Source organism: Taeniopygia guttata, chromosome 2 (genome assembly GCF_048771995.1).
Source record: "Taeniopygia guttata chromosome 2, bTaeGut7.mat, whole genome shotgun sequence".
NCBI lineage: Eukaryota > Metazoa > Chordata > Aves > Passeriformes > Estrildidae > Taeniopygia > Taeniopygia guttata.
In genome coordinates this window covers 116,454,498-116,471,816 of record NC_133026.1, presented here as the reverse complement: position 1 = coordinate 116,471,816, position 17,319 = coordinate 116,454,498, and positions in this window count along the sequence as shown.

Below are 17,319 nucleotides of genomic sequence, written 5' to 3'. Positions count from 1 at the left end.
TACCAAGAAAGTTAAAAACCAAAGCCTTAGTAAGAAAAATCCCTTCAGGAATTATTTTTCTTTTAAAAACTCACTGAAGCATGAAGTGCTGCTGAACTTAAAGTGGCTAGTTGATTTTCCAAATAAAGGAGACATAGGGAGCTGTATGGCAAGAGAAAAGGGCAGGAGCAGAAAACAAAGGGATGGAAAGCAAGAAATAACTGCAATAATATTTTAACACCTAAAGACAGCAGCAGCAGAAAGTGGGCAGAGATGAACCAGACAGTGAGCATATATGCAGAGTAAGAGACAGACTTTTTAGCCAAGGGCATACACTTTGAATCCTGCTGCAAGTCTCTAAACAAGTGACTTTATGCACAAAGTGCATTGTGTTTTTATCAGGCTCAAGAGGTTCTGCTGAATGCTCACTGCTTTGACAACTTAGCAAAGAGAGTCAGGTTAAAAAGTTACAGAGAACAGCAGACCTGCAGACGTGTCCATGCATCCGACTCTCAGTGTCTGGCTAGGAATACCTCATCTGTTTCTGTGGGTCTGCCTGCTACTGAAAACATAATTTGCAGTGCTGATGCCTTATGGTGGATCTCTAGTTCTGGTTGCTGGTTTTCAAAATTGTTGTTCCTGGCCTTACTAATAAGATAAGTCCAATGTTTTCTCACAGAGATCCTCATGCATACCTAATAAAAAATTGCTGCCATAAAAAATCCTATTTGACCCAGTGTAAGAGATTAATACTATATTTAAATCCAGTTTCAAACAACAGGAGACATATCTTAAACCTTAGGAAAGCTCAGGTGAAAATCTTTGGCTTAACTCTTTTTTTCAGTAAAGAACAAACTTGATGTAATTGTGGAAATCAATTGCTTCAAATTCTCAATTCCAGATTAAAAAACTACAGCTTAGAACTTGTCTTGACACAAATCTAACTCAAAATCATGAAAGATAATAGACCTTCAAAGTGCTTTGTAAACAGGCAGAGCTGCTACCCTTTGGGTCCAGAAGTTGAGTTTTTCTGAAGCAATTTTTGCCTTTCTGGCCAATTAGCAATTGCAATGAAATCACTTAAATAGTTCCATTTTTTTCTTGTTGAACTTTGTGTTTTCCCACAGATTCTGAATTAATGAGTGAGACTGTCAACTAATTTGTACTACACAGAATCAGTTTCTCAATACTTTAAAATATTTTTCCTCTTGTGGTTACACCTTTTTTCTTTTTATCTTTTTTTTTTTTTAATGTTGTTCTTAGCAGGATTCGGTTTTAGTGGAATCACACAAGATGTTAGTCAGAGAACAGAACTGGTTTCCAGTTCAATGTTGTAAAACATTTTTAATTCCAGACTACAGTAATGATAATTATTTTTGTGCTCTGACTTTTGCTGTACTCATTACCACTTATCTCCTCCTCCACTCAAGTATTTTTCACTTTGTTAGACTTTCCTCCTTTAGGCACAATTGTCATTTATCAAAACTCTGTAAGGCTTAAAAGTGCTACAAAACAAACGTAAACTAATGTTACAGCTTCTGGAATAAGACTGATCTTGTTAACATGAACCCTTTGGTTTTTTGGTTGCTTTATCACAGAAAATCAAGCCTGCAAGGGCTCATATTTCAGTGTGTATTTGAAACCATTAATTCAAATACTTTTATTCAGATAAAATGAATTTATTAAGTAGGTTTTGTTAAAGTCATTACCAATTTTCTTCTGTGGATTCCATCCCTTGTTGTTTATTCCGTTTCATAAAGAAAAATAATAATGTTTTGGTTTCCACAGAGTATAGAGATTTGATTTAGAAGTGGGTTCTTGAGAAATATTTAATTTGCAATAACTCTTTATTGCTACTATTAAAGTAGCAGGTGTCAAAAATATCCTATTCAATGTCAAAAAGATTGTTCCTTTGTATTTTCATTATAGTCTGATTTTATTTTTGTTCTGTATTTACAGAATCACAGAATGGGTCAGTTTGGAAGGGACCACAGTGTGTAATCTTGTCCAACCTCCCTGCTTAGGCAGGGTCATCCCAGAGCACATGGCACAGGATTGCACACAGATGGTTCTTAAATATCTTCAGACAGGGAGACTCCACAACCTCTCTGGACAATCTGTTCCAGTGCACAGTCAGCCACACAATCAATAAATTCTTATTCATGTTTAGGTGGAACTTTCCATGCATTGGTTTCTGCCCCTTGCCTCTTGTCCTACCAAAAGTGTCTTGTCTGGCACTACCAAAGAGAGCCTGGATCCCTTGAGATATTTATATACATTAATATCTCCCTTGAGATATTTATACACATTAATGTGTATTCACAGTTGTCTCTTCTCAGTTGTCACTTCTTGAGGCTGAGCAGGCCCATACCCTTCAGCCTTTTGTCATAAGAGAGATGTTCTAGCCCCTTGATCTGCTTTGCAGCTCCCTGCTAGACCTGCTCCAGGAGCTCCGGGTCTCTACTGTACTGCAGACCCCAGAGCAACACACAGATGTGAACTCACCAGGGCTGAGGAAAGGGACAAGATAATCATTAACCCACTGGCAATGTCCTTCCTAATGCAACCCAGGACACCTGTGGTCTTCTTGGCCAGCAGGGCACTGCTGGCTCATGGACAGATGTTGTCGTCCAGGACCCCCAGGTCCTTCTCTGCAGAGCTGCTTTCCAGCAGGTCAGTGCCCAGCCTGTGCTGGTGCATGCAATTTTTCCTCTCCAGGTGCTGGACGTTGCATTTGCCTTTGTTGTTCAGAAGGTTCTTCTCTGCCCATTTCTCCAAACTACTATTCTTAAAATGCTTAATTTATCACTGTTTAACTATTTTCCTTAATTATTTTTTACTAATGTGTTTAATTAATTTGCTTTACATGAGAACTACCTGCTCACTTTCCTTTAAATTTGTACAGTGCCTTACTCTTGTTAACTCGCAGTTAGAGCTATTCATACAAATGAACATGGTGAAGAGAGTGGTAGGACAGGCCCCACATGTCTAGTTCCAGTAAGAGTCTATTTGAGCTAAGGAAGAGGTTAAGAAATGGGAATGACAGCAGAGCAGCTCTGCTTCTGCACACATTCAGTCTTGTCCCTCTCTCATATGGGATGTCTCCTCATTAGCATCAGTTACAAAGGGCAAAAATTTATCTGTGTTAAAATTTGTCATGAAAGTATGAGTGTACTTTACATGAGTTACCAAAATACCCTTTGCTGGTGAGAAATTTCTGTTATTACTTATCTGAGACAAAGCATTCAATATATCATCCTAAGTCCTCAGGATATGCAAAACATCTCTGCCTCCTTCCCCCCAAAAAACCCACTTTACAGAGCAGTCTTTAAATTCTCTAATAGTGTTCAGAAAAGAGGATAAAATTAGGAAAAGATCTCTATTTCTATGAAAAGAAAGAAGTCAAAAAGAAAAGAAGATACACACCTCATCTACAATGGATTGTGTTCTTTGCCTGGTTATCTCCTTATCTTTCTATGAAGAGAATTCATAACAGAAAGCTGCTTCTACTGGAATGTCAGTAACAATGTCAGTGCATAGGATCCAACTTCAGCAGAATTTCCTTGTGGTATTGCTGTAAATAGCTTGTGTTGGTTTGGCTTGTTGTGTTTGCATGTTCTGTTGTCTGAGTTAATTACATGTTGGAAGCACAGGACAAAATAATGCATGTGAACTACTGAATTAGCTGGAATTTTATTCTTCTTGAGCCACAAAGCCAGACTCTGTTGTTCTTTTCATACGGAAGGATACCACAGAGAATACTTACTGCACAGTAAACTGTGGCTCCAGCTTCACAGGGTAGAGAGATTTCTTGACACTTTCAAACATGGAGCCCTCCTCCTCTGTTGGGTCATGGCAGAGGGCTTAAACCATAGATGTAAACTGCTTTGTGCAAAGTGATCCAGCAAATTGAAGAACTTCACAACTGGGAGACTGAAACATGTCCTGAAAGATAACTGGTTTTGTATCATTTTGTCCTGAAAGATAACTGGTTTTTGTATTATTTATATTATACAGCAGCTTCCTTGTATGGTGGTAGCATTTGGTAAAAGTACTGATTTGCTCACATATGAAAACAAGCTGTTATCATGTAAGCACACAGGAATTTTTGCATCAACTTGGATGGTACAGGCTAATGACCTGGATGACTTGCTTCAGCTTAAAGATGAAATTTCAGGCAGTGGTGAAGATAAATTTATAAGCTCATATAGCCTTGTTTAAAAATTGATCCTAAGAATAAAAATACTGTTTCTAGCTAAGACCCACTGCAAACAAAAAGAAAAGGAGACTTACAAATGAGATATAGTTACATTTTACTGTCAGTTAATCTTCCATCAATAAATTAAATCATATTTATCCCTAGTGCAATATCTTTATGGCTTCTGTCTTATCCATTTGTTTGTTGTTTTGTTTCAGCTACCCAGAAAAAGCTTATTCCAATGTGCTTCTGAGAAAAGTTTTTTATTTGAAACTCTGCTCATAACACCTACACCTCTGGTCTGATAAAGCATTCATCTCTTTAGAAGCCCCTTATCTTCATGTTCCTCACAGTTCTGGGATGCAGCTTTTCTAAGACCATGTCTCTGTGCTACCTCTGGAGCTGGGGCTTATAAATTGGGTCTTGGCTCTAAGCTGTCTCCTATGAATTCATCTCTCTGTTTACTCAATATGTATGATCCCACCATTCACAGGCCACACCATCTCTCTTCTTCTGTGTTACTATTTAATACAAAATATTCTACACTTCATGTGGAGTACACCTTTCTTCTTTAAAAGTTACCTTCCTTATTTAAAAATAAAAGTAGTGAAAATCTTTTTATCTCACACCTGCATCATTTTTCTTTGCCTGTATAACTATTTGATACAAATTTATTGTACAGAACTCTGATTTTTTAGGTTCTGTGTGCTGCATTACTTACAGCCTTACTGCATTTTTTGAGGGAAGGGTTTGGATTTTGGAGGTTTTTTTTTTTTTTTTTTTTTTTTGTTGTTGTTTTTTTGTGGGGGGGTGGAGTGGGGGTGTGGTTAGTGTGTTAATTAAGAATTACTTAAATTTGTTTGACAAATAACATTTTTCCCTCACATAGATCTCCAGTGAAACTTAATGGTCACCTCCAAACAATTTAGTGAGGATCTGTAACAACTCTGGATTTATTTCCTTTTCTCTGAATTCTGCTTCAAATCCTGTTTTAATTTCTTCTGACCATTTCTATTCCTAAGGGCATTCTAATTATTCATCCATTCTTACATACCAAAAATATGATCTCACAGATTTCATTCTTGGTTTTATTCTTTCTGATACATTCAGTTAGCTCACATTCACAAATTGGTAACTTTTTCATAGCCAAAGAAGAAACTGCTAATGAATCTAGATGTTTCTTTTCTGGGATCATTCTTGTTTTCAACAAGGAATATTTTCCTAGTTCTGTGTCCCTGGATGCAGTAGGAATAAATAAAGAAGGTGCTTTTACTCTGCTAAATGTTTCCAAATTATTTTCCTGATACTTAATCTCTTTAGTTTTCACTCTTATGTCTTTCTTTTTTCCTTCTACCACCACTGTGTTCTTAAGGTTGGAATGCTAACACAAATTTAGCAAGAAAATTCAATTAGTAGGGGATGTATTTGTTAGTGAATAAAAGTTATTCAGCTGTAAAGAAAAAGTAATTCTTTTGTTGGATTTCATCAGGAAAGGTGCAGGCATATCTTGAAAAACATATTAAAAATTAAAACTGTATTAAAATCTGATTTATACAGAATATATGTTAGGTGAAAGCATTTTGTTGGTGCTATAAATTCTTTTTTTACCATGTGTTGTTTTAGGTTTTTTTTTTCTTTCCTGCATGTAGTCATGAATAAAAATGAACCTACAAGCCAAATTTGACTTGCAATTGCATGCGTTACCTTTACATAAAATGGTCACATTTAAAATAACTTAACAATTTAAACTAAATGTGTTGGCAAGTAGGATTCCAGCTTGATCATGGCCTTGTATTGTTGTAGAAATAGATAACCAAAATTAAATCCAGCTCACATTCCAAAATATACTGTCTCTTTAGAAGAGAGAAATTAAATTATTAAAGTCTATTTGTGCAACAGTAGAAGGTTGACAAAAATTTCAATAATCATTGCTTTCTATTTAGCAAGAACACAATATTTCCATAAACTTAGTGTGAGCAAAAACCTCTATGTTAAATACAGAATGAATAAACTGGCTGAACTTAAAAGGTTCTGAAATAAGAGTTATTTCAATTTAATAGTTTTATGCAGGTCTCTGAGTACTCAGGGACTTAGTAGTTTGAAACAGAATTGGCATTACAATCAGTGAAGTGAATGATGTCATTTCCCAAAAGGCTAATTCAGGTTCTCCTTTTCCAGACAGATATTGTATGCTCAAACTTTGTTCTTTATTAAACAGAGATATGTAAACCTCAAGAAGATATTAATTTCAAACTTTCAAATAGAGTTAATACTTGAATTTCATACTTCTAAGGTTAAATCTTCTCTATCAGTCTGATCTGGTTGAGCAGAGAAGGTAAAAAGTACAATTAAAAAGCCCCTATAATCTCCTGCCTACTCCAATGTTTTTCTTTGGCTTTATTAATCTCTTCCTCTCTCCTTTCATTTAAATTTATCTTTTTTTCTGTTTATGATCATTCCAGTTTTCAGATTCCTGGACTGTGCAGGTGTTCTTTGGCTGAAGTGATATGGAAAGGTAACTTTGAAGAATTTTCTTGATAAATTTCATTATTTTCTCCTCTGAAACACTGTTAATAAAGATGAGATTTAAGGTTTAACATTAATTGATGACTCTTCTTAGCTGAGGTACAAGAACAGTGAAGATACTTCAGTTTGTGTTGTTCTGTATGTTGAATTAATTATTAACTATAAGGTAAATAGTCTGTGTGTCCAAATCAAGATTTCGAAGAAGTATTTAACTGTTTTAGTTCTCTTTCAAAGGGTGTTGGAGCACTCCAACCAAAATCTACAGATAGATGCTAGGTTCAACAGTGTCTTGGCCTGATACATATAAGATGGAAAATATGTGGTGAAAAGAAATGAATCATTTAAAAGCCTCACCATTATCATAGTGCTTGTAATTGGTTTAATTTCTTTAATTTATTTGGTGCTAATTTGATTTCCTTTATCTTATCCTCCTTGGCCTGGATCACTTCCACTTCACATTAGTCTGTGCATCCTAAGATTTGCTTCCAAGAGCAGTATAATGAATCATGCTTTGGAGGTAACTACTTTTTTCTTTAGCTATTGAGGTAGCCAAGACAAGTCACTAAACCTAGGTAAATCTCCATTTGTTGTGTAAAAGGACCATTGCCCAGCTGTGTAATGCTATCACCTGCTGCCCAGGAAAACAAAAGTTGTGTGCTGGGACCAGGTCTGTTCCTAAGCTAAGCATTCATTTCTAGAATGAATGCATTTATATATGAAAGTATCTGTACAATGTGTCCCCTGGACATGAGGTAACCACTACAGAAGCACACCTTCCCTGCCAAAGAGTAAAGTCTTTATTAAAGCCTGGTGACGTTTCCAGAAAGACAAGAGCCTTAGAATTTTTTTCCATATTTTATTTTTTATTTTAAGAAACCACAGTGAGTGGGTCACACACAAATTCACACTTGCCCACACATCCACTCACTCAGAAGGGGTGTCAGCTTTGGGGATGTTTGCACTGAATGTACAGGCTGCCAACCACTACATAGAGCAAAATGTTCTGCAGCTGAAATTGCTTTGATAATTTGAGCTGTGTTCATTCACATACAGAAGTACAAGAATATTGCCCTTGTTGATGTTTGTAACTATTACCTAGTGCTTGGAAATATCATGTGGTCTTGAAATAACCAGTGGTTGCAGGTCTCTCCTCTCTGTCTTTTTGCTAATTGCCATGTTAATGAATTGTTGACATCTGATTGTGATGAAAGTGTCAGTGACTACACAACAGAAAGGTGAAAATTGCAACAGTGAGCATGATAAGTAATGCCAAGGTCTAGGCAGATGTCTTGATAGCCTTTTGTGGCACTCATTAAAATTTCAATTGTCTTTATTTTTATGCACAGGTAGGACTGGCACATTGAATTAATATAAACACTTAATATAAAATTCTAGCCCTTTATTATGAGATTATTTATTTTAGTAACAGAGTTTTCCTTTAATAACCTATAAAGTGAGAAATAGCTACTTGTGAGTTTGAGATCTGGGTTTTTAAAGATAAAGCCAGGGAAGTAAAGGAAATTCAGAGGAATAATGCTATGCAGCAACTTAGCACTAGAGCAGGCTAGTGTTCAACTAAGCCATCTTAATTCTATCTTGAGCCTAGTGTAAACTCCCTAACTGTGTTGCTGATCCCCAGATAAATGTAGATTTTGGAACACAGTAACAGGGACCCACATTTGGAATTCTGATAGTGTGTGTTCAAGCTGTAGAGGGATTTTTCCTCTAGATCTAGTCCCATGTAACGTCTGGTCTAAAGGTGAATATTCAGAGATATGATGGTTCCTTCTCACTGTTATTGGGAAAATGTGGATCTGAAGCACTGTCTGAGTGGCAGCCTAATGTGAGGACAAAGGACCCAGCTCTGTAAGAATACCAGTGTTATCCATTTGTGTCAACATGTTCATGGAATGACACAAGGAAAGCCCCATGTGGCATTATTTGGTACCACCCTTGCAAGTGAACCACAAGGCAAAGACCCAACAGAAGGGTGAACATCTGACCTAGGAACGATAAGTTGCTTAGAAGGAGCTACAAATATACACAGCATTTTGCAAATGAGTTGGAAAGCAAACTATCTTCCCAAGAGGCTTCCATTTGAGCTAGTGAGGTCTTTATGGAATATAAGAAGAATAAGTTGTGTACTACATATGTTCTTTATAAAATTTTGAGAATTTAGTATCTGTAAGAGGATGGTAAGGCAAACTCAATTAACTTTTAAACAGGGAAGAGATCTTTGCTCCTACATTTTCAAAAGAAAGAGAAAGCAAGAGATTTATTTCATTTTTATTGGAAATAAAATTATTTTTTTTCTTGCACTATGTAATTATACAATACAGTAAAGAGTAAAAACTTATTTAAAACCACATTTTAAGTTTTATTTTTAATGGTTGTTCTCTTTATATTTTCATCCCAAGAATATTACTGAACAATAAAGCTCCATATCTCAGCCTAAAAATGCAACTGATTTATATTTATTATACTGAAACCACTGTAATTATTCTTGGTTTATTAAAACTATAGTAAATCAGTCCTAATAATAGCAAGACTACAATAATCATATTGAATAATAGCTGAAAGTTATTATTTCTATATTTACTATACTATTATAATAATTACATCTTAACTATATGGTTTTATTTAATACAACACCTAAATTTACCATGGCAATTTTATTCAAGTATCTTCCTATACATATTTCCTAGAATACGATAAGTAAAACTGCTGGTGTGAACTAGGAAAGCTTCATATATATTTTTAGAAACTGTAATTAAAAATATTAGTAATTAAAGAATATAGCTTAAAATTAATACATTTGAGGCTTTCATGAATGAAAAAAATTGTCTTTTGTCATGGTACAAGAAATTTTTGCAACATGATGAAACCAATTTTTGAGACTAAAAGAGAAAGTAAATTATATGTTTTAAAACATCTGATAGATTTGTTCTCTTTAAAATTCTCCAAAGATTTTTTTAAAGTGGCAGACAGGCAAAACAGTCTATTTTGCTATACTGTCTTATCTTAGTAAAAGAAAAGTTACAAACAGTGAAACTGGACAGAAAATTGATAGGTTCTGCATATGTCCATGTATGCAGGAGTTTGTACATTCATACAAGAATATTGCAATTCCTGCACTTTAATGGGGATATAAGGGGGCAACTTCGCTTATTTTGAGAGCTGGAGGTATCTCTGTGTTAGGTATTCCAGTTTCACACTTTCAGAGTCTCATGACTCTCTCTAAGGCCATTTGCTTTTCTCATATTTAGATTGCATATTCTTACAGTTCTTGCCAAAAGCCCACTGACATTATTTTTGTACATCCCACACATCCCTCTGTAATATTTCCTGGATGTCACCCATTACAGGTTATTGCTCAGAGCATTTTGAAACTGTAATGATCAGACAAAAACCTGTCCCCCAGTCTTTGGGTATCCCTTGAGATTTTCAAGCTGGTGACTTAGGAAATGGCAAGTTTATTGCTGCCTTGCTACATAGGATTCACAAGAATGTCCAGCCACAACCTGCCTCCCACAGGCCTGGTGGTTAAGCTATCAGGTCTGTACAGGTCTTCCCTACCTGAGCTCAGAGAGTTAAACGTATAAAAGCAAGAAAGCTTTTAAAACTCCTGGGCTAGAATCAGTCTAAAGAAGGATGGGATAAACCAGAAAATTAAAGAAGGAAGAAGTGCACACCAATGCCTAAGCATGGGCCATTTCATTTCCTATGGGATGAAGGCAAGAACCTTTCTTCAAGTAGGACACATCAGACTTAAGCCTATTTAACCTGAATGTTTTAGTTAAATCAGGAAGAACAGGGTATTTGTTAATGTCTTCTCTCTCTTCCACATACAAAAATTACAGTATCACTACACAGCCAGCATGATAGCTTTTCTTAGTGTCAAGAGGGAACTTATGCTATAATGAAAGGGAAAACAGTTTAAAATTGCCCAACACAAAAAAAAAAAAAAGGAATTTTAGGGTTAGGCCATCACTGTATTAAAGATTTATTTTTCAAGCTAAGGCAAGCAGTGAGCCAATATGGGCAGTCATATGCAATCACAATCCCAAGCACTTCCAGAAAACCTGAATCTGGTAGAAATTAAAGTTTCTGAAATGTAGTAAAATTAAATTTCAGAACATCTCCCACAAACCTCTAGTGGGAAATCTGTGTGAAAAAAACTTACATTTGAAAAATATTTTTTTCTATAATTTTACTAGAAAGAAAATGCATATGAAAAAGAAATTTGCTAGATATGAAAATTTTTGCAGCTCTAAGATTTGTGGGTGTCTGAAACTACTTGTCAATATGGACAAATAATAAATAAAATAATATGAACTGATAAATACAGGTAACAATAAAAATTGAAATATAATGTATTCGTATCCTGATTTGCTGTCATTCAAGTTCTCTTCCTTTAAATATTTTACTTAGCAGAGAAAAACTAATTTTTTGTACTTATCAAATTATGAAAATTTTAGTCAGTAGTTATACATATGTGATAAACTGGTTAGAAATGCATGCACATGCAAAGGTAATCAATGTCAGCATTATGGGAAAGAAGAACAAGAAGTGGAGCTGTAGGGAGTTCGGACTCACAAAGAAGCGAAATGAAAATATGGCTCTGAACAGTCTGAGTGAGCCTGTGAGAAAGAGTTCACTCTGCCATGACAAAAGAAGTCACAGGGGAACATGATGCTTGCCAGCACAAAGAAATCTAGCAACAGGAAGGAGGTGAAAGTCAAGAACCAATGTGTATGAGGAGTCTAAAATAAATTTAATTCAGAAAGCAACAGAAAACTTCCCCCTAGAGGAGACCTTTGTTTTACGTTATCACAGAACAAGCAGAAACACAACTGAAGGGGTTATTGCTGTGTCTGCCAGCTGGAGACCAGTCACTGGAGCAGACTTAATCATTAAACAGGATCCTCCACCCACTGGCAGGCTCTTATGGACAAAATTCTAAAAAAAAAACCCCTCTTTTTGATTGTGTGTTCAACCACGGCTGCAGCTCTGCAAGATCAGCAAGCTGCACGGGATAATATGATGATGAAGATGACTTATTTATTCTTTAGGCTTCAGTAGCAGATGTAACCCTCCACACAGATAGAAAGTCCTTTTGCACAGCTCTCTAAGAAGCACACAGGGTCTCTGGGCAGGCCCTGAGGAGCACACAGCCTGTAAGAGGTCAATAGTCATCAGCAGCATGGGCATGGGCTAGGTCATGGGACAGATACAGAAGTACAGACATGAAAACAGAGATGCAGCTTCAAAACATTGTTTTATTAAAGGATAGTAATATGAGCAGCTCTCAGCTGTGCTAAATATGTAGGACTTTCTTGCTTCCTGTGTGCCTAATTTCCCTCCCACCTCTGCAGTGGCACATGTGATCATGGTTTAACACCTGATACTCTTGGAACACTGGCAGGTTGTTCTTCCAGGTGAGTCAAAAGCATCCAGCCCCTGCCCAAGCCAGCAGCATCAACTTGCCTGAGCTCCTTATTAAAATGGCAATGTATGAGGAATGCTGAAGGCTGCAAATTTATACCCTTGAAGGCCCCAGTGGCACGGAGTCGAGTGGCTCTGTCCTGGCATTGTCCTTCCAGCAGAGTAAGAAAAGGGCTTGAATAGCGCTCCTACCTACCTGGCCTGCTGTACCAAGGCACTCATGCTCCTTTGTGAATTTGAGAGGATCTTGGACATGGATAGGTAAGGCACTGTCCAGTTTATAAAATACTTATACACCATCTTTCTGAAAAATGGATTGAACAGTGGATGCCCATGAGCCTACCAGGGCTGTGCCCTGCAAGGGTACACCATAGGCTCTGAGCATTCCCCACAAATCAGGGTGAGAAGAAAGGAATGATGGGAGTAGTTATGCAGATTAAGTTGTTCCATATAAGGTTATGTTATGAACCCTGCTTTCTGACTGGTTAGTTTTGTGTTCTATATAAGGTATGATTTCTGTTTCTCTTTGTTCATTGGTTCCCTGCCCTCTATATAAGTTTGTGCTTGCCTCATTTCATGGCCTTCTGGAGTAGCTCCATACAGCGTACAGCTTATGTTTTTCTTGTGCATTTATTGTTAGCATGCCTTTTTTTTCCTTTATTAAACTTTGATTTTTGAGCACTCCAGTTGTACCCATTCTTATTTTATTTATTGTCATGGTCCCATCTGACCTGGTCACACTACATTGAACTGAATGTGCAAGGCTTGAATTTACCTCTTATTTTACTGAACCTTTTAAAAGAAGAGCAGCACTCACCATGGCATGAAGGAAGCAAAGGAAATAGACAGGGATTACTGGAAATATCCCTGTAACTTCAACATTTCAGTTTCCAGAACATCAGAACATTTGCCCCAGCCAGTGACCATCCACACAGGGAGCAAGAGGAAAGAAAAAACTCATTTTCCAGCTTTAGAATGACAGAATACCAGCAATAAATCATGTTCCTCTTTCTTAAAAAAAAAAAAAAAAAAAAAAAAAAGATTTTACAGTGCATGTTGTGTATCGTATTTTCTAGAAAGCTTTTGAAAATGTTTTATCACATCAGTGTTAGCAGTTGAGTCTTTTTACATGAGAATGTAACAGTGGCTGTTCTGGGTTAGATGAAGGGTTTATCTAACCCAGGTATCTTGTGTTTAACAGTGGCCAATAGCAAATGCCTAGGGAGGAATATAAGAGCAAGACACACAGTGATGCTGCCTGGGTATGTGCTTTCAGCTACCAGAAATCCACAGCTCAGGGACATCCCAACCCAGAGGTGTTATCTCTATGTTTAATAGCCTTTGATAGATTTTCTTCCATGAATTTGTCTTAATAGTTTTCTGAACCCCTGTCAGCTTCTGGCATTTTAGTGCCAGCAAAACAGTAAAGCAAAGGGGGAAACCAGATGTGGAAACCATTTTGACAAAAGGCTCTTTTTTTAGCAGAGAAAAGTACCTGAGGACTAACAGGGAGTCAGCCTCATGTTTAAAATAAGAGTTTTGAACTTAATAGTTTGTGAGCTGCCCCAGAATCCTTGGTCACCACATGGGATTCCTGGGAACTGAAGTCTTCAGGACTGAATCAACAGACAACATATAACCACTACTGTAACTGAGTCACAAGGTAGATTAACAGTGAAAAAAAACCAAAAACACAGGAGGCCAAACTGATATATTTTGAAAGTGGAAGGATTTTTTAAGAAAAACAGTTTTTCCTGAAATTTCATAGCAAACAGAGTGCATTTAAGGTAAATATGTATTTATGTGGGCACCAAGTTCAAGACTAAAGTTATGTCTGATAACTGAGTATCTGGGTTCTTAATATTCAACAGCTGTATCACCAAAGATTTTCTCACATTCTGAAATGAATGTTTTTAAACAAAGTACTCATTAGGGCAAAACTTGTCTTCTACAAAGGAGCTCCATCAAGCCAAATTCATTCTTAAGTAAAACTTGAGCCTTCACAGGAGAGAATTAGGAAACATTTAAATAGCGTTAAATGCTTCTGTAGTTTCTGCGGCCTACACAGGAATGCCCAGATGAGTATCCTAACCCACGGGGCATGTTCTAACATGACCATCAGTGCTCTCTTTCAAATTAATGTACCTGTAGGTGTCTAAAAACAGCTTTTACTTAGAGTGCTGGCATCTAAATATTTTTATAACCAATGCATGGCTGCAAGCAGATCTAAATGGTCCTGAAATGGCTAACACAGAATTGTAATTTCCTTTTTACTCATAAATCAAATAACAAAAAAAAAAACAAACCCACAAAACAACATTCTGTGGGAAGCTAAGAATACAATTCTTGCAATGCTGAGCAGCTGTATATGAAGTCACTTGAAATTTGTTTGCTTTGGAAGGATAGAATTAGAATTAGACCAGGACCGACAGCAAACATATTTCTAAAATGTGAGTCAAGCAAAGAAGGAAATAAGCCAGCAAGCTAAGGGGAGCACAGGAAACCCAAATACCCTTATATCATATCCAAAAAATAAATAATTCAGTTGAGCCCCACCATGTCATTTTCTCAGTGGATTTAGTGATCTCCCATGCAATAATGTGCCACAGTACATTTTGATCTGCATCAAAATTAACAGTCAGCCACTTTATGAAATATTATCTTTGTTAGCTTTACCACTAACAAAAATACACTTTCAATTCTTCACATCCACATAGCACATCTATTAAAGCAATCTGGGAAATTAGTTTGAGATAAACTGTACAGCAATTTTATTCATAGCCTCCCTGTATCTCACACTGTTAATCTGCATCACAGCTCACTAAATAGTGCCTAATGTTTATTGCATTTAACTGAATGTATACGATTCTGAGGGTACGCCAGGGACCGATTATCATAATTATACATGTTTCTATGGAAACCCACAAGTCTATCAGTTTTGATTCATTATATTGTTATACCTTCTAGCACTTTCTAATTATTAGGTGCCCATAAAAAAGTCTCAGTCTTGCTGTTACTATAGAAATGAGCTATAGACAGGCCTCAATTGTTAACCCTTGCAGGGCAGGAATGGAAAGAAGGAAGAAACAGAGCACTGGATAAAGGGTAGAGATGTTTTAATAAGATAAAATATAAACTATTTTAATCTGCAGTCTTAACTTTCTTTAATGGCTTCACTGAACTTTCTTATTTGTTTGAAGAAAAAATCCAGCTAGGAAAACAGAGAAAACTACTTGGCTGTTTGCCACGCAGTCCTGGATATGGGATGTTACAGTAGTGCTCTGCAAATGTCCCTCAGTGAGAATATAAGATTCTCTTGAAAGACATAAGTGTCATTAACAGACTATGGAAAACAGTGTAATGTTTGGTCATTAGAAATCTATAAAAGATTTGCTAAACTAAATGGAAATATTTGTACTCTTCTCACTGGCCTTCAGTCTAAAACTGGCCTAACATGCTATTGGGTGATTGAGTGGAGAGCTGGTTTCAATGCTGGAATTACAGCTGTGTTCAGTGGGAAATCACAGGAAGCCAAGATTTCCTCAGATGACTTCCATAAAGGAAGAATAATCCCAGAGAAAACAAGTTATAATGAAAGTAATAAAAACACTCTATGTTGATATGGTTATTTTAATCTAAGTTAATGCTATTGCTTACTTTACCCGATAATATATCCATTTTCCTCCTCATCCTGTATCTTCTATCACAGCCCCATGAAACCTAAAAGGGACTGAGTGGTTTCACTGTTTTCCTAACCCTCCTTCTATTACAGTTTTCAATTAGAAGTGCCTTTTAGTTTAGATCAGCAAAGCTCTCCCAAAGTGACAGTTCACCCTTCACACTGCATATCTATTTATTTTGGAAATCAACACACCATTCAATAATCTGAGAACAGGCCTGATTGCTATGCTAATAGTATTCAAAAATATGTCGACGCCAATTGAAACAAGTAAACTAGGTTTTTGATTCATAAACTAGGTTATTGATTCATAAAGTCAATAATAAAAGAGAAGGGGAAACATTCATACTTTTGCTTCTTTAGATGAAATTTTACATTGCAAGCTTCTGTCTTAGAGAAATGGCCACAACACAGTTCATATGAGATTTCATCTAATATTTCAGTTTTCCTATCTGGAGTTGGCTTTTTGGGGTACAGTTTAAAAAACCCAACAAAACAAAACCAAAGAAAGCAGTGAAAAAATATCACTGCGTAATCATGTCATTGTGCAATGGTCACAGCATAGAACTTTTCAGCTCAAAGTTATGTACTTTTGATTCTGAGTTAGGGGAAAAAGCTGAGAATTTAAAATATATTCCCATGTTCTAAAAGACTCACATTGTGTAATTAGCTGTAATCTACATATTCCGTTCTAAATCAGACTTCCACAACTTCCAGTCAATTTGAGCTAAATCACATTACATACAACAATGAATGAGATGTACATTTGCATTTATATGTAAGAACTAGCATAAAAGAAAGTGAACAGAGTGTCATTCTATATAAAGGTCTCAGATTTATGCTATATTTTCAAGGACCCTTCTGTTCAACTCTTATTTTACTACTGCCATGGAGAAATCAGATTTGCTACAAAATAAGCTAAGCAGCTAAAGAGAAAATTTAATCAGATAATTTTAAAAATCCACTAATTAGTATATTAATATGTAATTTATAAGGTATAATATGTTTGGCTAGATTAAAATAAAAATCAAACAGCAGAGAATATGAACATTTACACAATTTAGCATTTCCAAATAATATGACAATGTACAGGGCCAAAGTTCAATGGAGCTTTGCCAATTTACATGAGCTGAAGACCTTGCATAATATCTACCTTTTCAACTCAGTTGCTCATGGCTATACTGTATAATTGTCACACACTCCAGGTGACAGCAGCATGAGAGTGTGTCCAGCAGTGTCCAGCAGTGTGCTGATGTGGGCAGTGAGCATGGCTGACAGCTTGAGCCACTCACACCCCCAGCAGTCCCAGATTTGTTCACTGACTTGATCATTCTTTCCCATCTGCTTTAAGGTGAATATCAGTCCTTCAAAGAAATATACAGAAATTAAAGATCACTTCCATCTTGCAGGTGAAATTGGACCTCCCATGGTGTTCTTAGTGACGTTGCCTTTGTGACATTGGGGCACCACATTATTGCTGTGAACATACAGT